Below are 6000 nucleotides of genomic sequence, written 5' to 3'. Positions count from 1 at the left end.
TAAGGGTCGGGACATTCCAGGTGCATGCACTGAAATCGTGGTCCTTAATTCGTTTGCCATGGTCGTCATCAACAGGGGGATCTCTTATCCGGGGCTTATTGGTATGATTTTTTACGTGGCGGGTCCCAAATCCAGCGCACAACCCTACGTAGGTGATGTTTCGCCTTCTTACTTTAGCTCGCCTTCAAACGGATGTTCTTAGGCTACCCAGAGCATACTTGGTCAAAGACCGGAAGTCGTGAGCTGCTTGAGCCAAATGTAAAATAATCGTTTCTGGCCACTCCCAAGTGAATGGCGATCAGAGAACTTTCCTCACTTGCGTAAACTTCTACACATGACTCCCTCCTCCCAGTACACAACATTATGTTCATTAAACAGACAATTAGGTTCCGGCATGGTGCATCGCATTCTTCATCAGACTAACTGGGTTACATTCTTTCATATTAAATTTATCTAGAACATTGTTAATGTACGCTGTCTGACTTAGATATAATTTATCTTCATATCTCTCTACTTTTATTGACATGAAGTATCTAATTCCTAATAAATCTGCCATTCTAAATTACGCATTAGGTAACATACAAAAGCACATATGTACATGTTTTTATTTATATTTCCATGGTCAAGAAGGCAAATGCATCAATCTACAGCTGAATTAACGAATCCCATTTCTTTTAAAGCTTTTTCAAAAGCCTCAAACCATCATCTAGCCGCCTACTTCAACCCGTAAAGTGATTTATTTAATTTACATATTTTGTTACTCGGATGTGATAATCATTCAGGAATTTAGATTTCCTCTGTTAAAGTACCATTCAGGAATGCAATTTTAACATCCATATGGTGAATTTTAGGATTAAATTGGTTTGCTATAGATAATATAAATCGAAAGTTGGATATTCTTGCAACTGAAGCGAATGTCTCTTCATAATCTATAAGATACTCTTGTGTGAATCCACGAGCAACTAATCTGACTTTATATTTGGTTGGATTTCCAAATTCATCAATTTTAATAGTAAAAGCCCATCTTCAATCCACGATATTTTAGTTAGGTAAGTTTTACTATAAATATGAGAATCTAACTCCTCTTGTATAGCTGCTTCTCAATTAGTTCTCTCTTCTATTCCTAATCTCATCATATGTTGTTGGTATATCGTTACAAAAAATGTACGCATTCGTTAAACAATTATTCAAAAATCTATATGAGGTCTGTGGCTTATATTTTAACCTTTCATTTCTTCTGACTTCAGTTTCCTCATTATTTGTTTGAGTTGTTGGTAATTTTTCACTGATAATTATATTTGGATCAGTATTTTCAAATGCTGTTGTATCACCAGGCTGTTTATCTGATTTTAAATTATCAGATTTCTTTTCCGTACTGTGATTCAGGAAATTAGAGTCTTTCGATTCTGAATTAGAATTCGATATATATCATTCAGGATATTTTCTACCTGTTCCATACTAGTATTTTGGAACTTTGAGTCATTTAACACAGTCCTAGAATTTTCCAGATTTTTCTCATCTAGTATAAATTTATTTGAATTCACATCACATAACTTATAGCCATTTGGTTCATACCCAACGAGTACAGCTTTTATTAATTTATCATTAAACTTTCGCTTTCTCATTTTATTATGCACATACACTGTGAAACCAAATATTTTTAAATATTTGAAATTAGGCTTTTCGTTATGCCACATTTCAAATGAAGTTTTCTTATCCCGCAAAGCTCTACTTGGAGTTCGGTTAATTAAATATGTTGTTTTTAAAACAGCTTCACCCCAAAAACATTTAATTCTAATTTGGCCTCGCTGATCATTGCTCTTGCTTTTTAATACGCTTTTATTAGCTTCACTTGTATGTATGTTTATTTGTAACTTTTTTAAGTGGTACTGAATCTAGAATATTTGAGCGACACTGTAGGAAGGCGACAGTAAGTTTAAGCAGCTCACCAAAAAAATGCGATTAAAAGTATGCAACATCCATATAAAACTAGTTTGGGTGACATTTGAAGAGCATATGTATATACTGAAATACATATATGTATATCCTCAAAGGAAGTATACTTTATATAGATATATGTACATATATACTATAACCGCGCACCAGAAGAAATAATATCAAGTATGTAATACAAAACATGTGACTTTTAGGTAATAAAAAATTAATACTTATTATAAAATTTTTGTAGTAGAAAAAAATTCAGTTCCTCATATAGATTTTCGAATAATTGTTTAACGAATGCGTACATTTTTTGTAACGATATACCAACAACATACTACTAATACAACTAATTGAGAAGCAGCTATACAAGAGGATTTAGATTCTCATAGTTATAGTAAAACTTACCTAACCTTAGCAGAGACACCAGAGGATAAAAATATCGTGGATTGAAGATGGGCTTTTACTATTAAAATTGATGAATTTGGAAATCCAACCAAATATAAAGTCAGATTAGTTGCTCGTGGATTCACACAAGAGTATCTTATAGATTATGAAGAGACATTCGCTTCAGTTGCAAGAATATCCAACTTTCGATTTATATTATCTATAGCAAACCAATTTAATCCTAAAATTCACCATATGGATGTTAAAACTGCATTCCTGAATGGTACTTTAACAGAGGAAATCTAAATTCCTGAATGATTATCACATCCGAGTAACAAAATATGTAAATTAAATAAATCACTTTACGGGTTGAAGTAGGCGGCTAGATGATGGTTTGAGGCTTTTGAAAAAGCTTTAAAAGAAATGGGATTCGTTAGTTCAGCTGTAGATTGATGCATTTGCCTTCTTGACCATGGAAATATAAATAAAAACATGTACATATGTGCTTTTGTATGTTACCTAATGCGTAATTTAGAATGGCAGATTTATTAGGAATTAGATACTTCAAGTCAATAAAAGTAGAAAGATATGAAGATAAATTATATCTAAGTCAGACAGCGTACATTAACAATGTTCTAGATAAATTTAATATGAAAGAATGTAACCCAGTTAGTCTGATGAAGAATGCGATGCACCATGCCGGAACCTAATTGTCTGTTTAATGAACATAATGTTGTGTACTGGGAGGAGGGAGTCATGTGTAGAAGTTTACGCAAGTGAGGAAAGTTCTCTGATCGCCATTCACTTGAGAGTGGCCAGAAACGATTATTTTACATTTGGCTCAAGCAGCTCACGACTTCCGGTCTTTGACCAAGTATCCTCTGGGTAGCCTAAGAACATCCTTTTGAAGGCGAGCTAAAGTGAGAAGGCGAAACATCACCTTCAGAGGGTTGTGCGCTGGGTTTGGGATCCACCACGTAAAAAATCATACCAATGAAAAAGAACAGAAGAAGAAGCTATTTTCACAGTAATGCATGAATTTTTCCTTCATTATTATTGTTAGTTTATACAAAGAATTATTTTTCACTTTTTAGTTTGATATGCTTTAAAAGCGTGTTTTTTAGTTTTTTAAACTATATTTATTCTGTTATAGATCTTATCAAATGTTCGGAAACTTTTTAACAGTGGTGTATGTGGAACAGTCAAATGATAGCTTATACCTTTTTCAACACAATAATCTCGCATTTCATTGGATAAATATTCTCTACCATTATCAATTTAGAACCCTTAGATTAAAATGAACTTCGATTTTTGATATAAAATCTTTAAAAGTTCAAAATACGTCAGATTTATAAGTTATTAAATAGGTTACACAATAATGTGTAAATTGATCCACAAAAATTTCATAATAATTTTTCCCATCAATACTAGATATCAGAGTGAACGACGAATGAGGCCACTATTAATATACTCTTTATTTTAAAATTTTTCAAAGGGAATTCGAGTTCGTTATTTACCACAACATTTTTTTTTAAGTTCTACGTCTTCAAAAATATTGTTTCGCACAATTTCTAGGAACTTCTCTTTGCTCATGTGTCCCAATCTCTCATGCCACAAACGATAATTTTTATTTACTATTAATTCATTTGCATAAACTTTACTCTCCTTGTTTTACGATTGCAATCTCAATTGGTGATTCCAAAATAACATAATTGGTAAAAAGATTTATGTTATTTATCATATTATCTGATGCTCCAGATTCCAGTCTGAATGATAATGTATCGTCTTCTCTTTTATGCATATTTTGCTTCAACATAAATACATATAAAACTTCTCTCTGGTTGCGTAGTTGCCACTTGAGCCTGTTTTTCTTTTTCCTGATGTTGCATACTCTTTTTAAATATAAAGCAATCCCTTTTGAAATGACCATTCTTCCCACAACGATGGCATTTTAAGTTAGCCTTTATACTCTTAACTTGTTTGGGTTTGAATTTACTTTTCCATAAAATATTTTTACTTTATTTTAATTTTTGTCATTTGTTGATACCGCTTGCAAAATTTTAATGCTAGTATCTTTACTGGAGTTTTTAAGTTTAATTTCGTTATCTAACAAGTGATTTTTAACAAATACCAAAGTCAAGTTTTCGACTGACAAAGTTTCGATGGTAGTTACAACTCCATCATAAGAGGATGATAAATCCACCTCCTCAATTTTTGCTCCCGATGCCATTAATTCATTAATCAATTCATCAAATTTATTAAATTACCTTATTAATGACACTTAAAATCATCCAGTGGAACATAAACGGGTACAACAACAATTATGATGAACTCTTATTACTCACAAAAGAGCAAAACCCAGACGTTATTTGTATTCAAGTAACACATATGTATCTCAGTTACTCCCAGTAACAACATTTCCTGTCCCAGGCAATACAGAGGTTATTTTTCGAATTTACATAATATCCAAAGCAATAAGCAAGGCGCTTGCATTTTAATAAAAAAATCATACCACATGAAATTATCGATTTAAATTCCACACCGTCAACAATAGTTCTTAAAATCAACTTGAATTTTAGCTTTACTATCATTAATACGTATATACCACCTCAACAAGTTTGTAACGAAACTGATTTGAAAGACTTACTTTCCCAACTATCCCCACCGGTTTTGTGGACAGGAGACTTCAACGCGTGGAATACACATTGGGGTTCCCGAAAATCAAACACAAGGGGTGCAATCATCGAGAATTTCTTATTGAACATCAACCTAGAGTGCGATATTACTACGTGAACTAAAGTCTGCATTACAAAATGGCAAAGCATCGATAGGGTATTCTACCCGATGCTTGCAAACTTACCTACAGCTGCTAAAGAAAGACTACTCTGCCTGTACAACACAATTTTCCTCAAAGGATCACACCAACAAAACTGGCGAATAACCACCATTGTCATAATTATTAAACCAAATAAACCATCGAACCTAACTACTTCTTACAGACCAATTTCCTTGCTATCCTGTTTAAGTAAAATTTACGAAAAAATTGCTAGGCGATTTTCATGGTTTGCTACAAAAAATAATTTTATAAATCACAACCAATCGGCTTTTAAATATCAGCAGAATACAATGGAATCACTTATTCAACTCCAACACTATGTATCTGACACTCTTTCCACCAAAAACCATGCCACTATCCTGGTCACAGATTTCGAGAGAGCTTTTGATCGCATTGGAATTCATGCAGTGTTAAGCCAATTAGCAGCTTGGAAGACAGATCCAAAAGTTTTTAGAATAGTAAAAGCTTTTATGATCCTAAAAAAATTTCAGGTTCGCATAAGCAATGTTTTATCTAGTTTGCATCCTCTCAAAAATGGTATACCGCAAGGCTCGCCACTATCGGTGACGCCTTTTATTACAGCTTTTGATAAATTAACTGAGATATGCCTTAAAACTAAAGGCGGTACGCGGACGACGCTATTTTTTATTGTAATACAAAAGATCTCCAACTGCTAACAATATTTTTAAGAAAATACTAACAGAGTTTAAGAAATGGGGCATCAAATCTGGTGCAACAATTTCTATTCCAAAATGTAAATTACTACAAACATATTTGTAAAAAGACAAAATGTATATATCTACATACAGTTAGTTATTGTAAAGAATCCGTAAGCAATT

The sequence above is a fragment of the Bactrocera neohumeralis genome, chromosome 2, assembly GCF_024586455.1.
Source record: "Bactrocera neohumeralis isolate Rockhampton chromosome 2, APGP_CSIRO_Bneo_wtdbg2-racon-allhic-juicebox.fasta_v2, whole genome shotgun sequence".
NCBI classification, from domain to species: Eukaryota; Metazoa; Arthropoda; class Insecta; order Diptera; family Tephritidae; genus Bactrocera; species Bactrocera neohumeralis.
Note: the sequence above shows the minus strand (reverse complement) of the source record.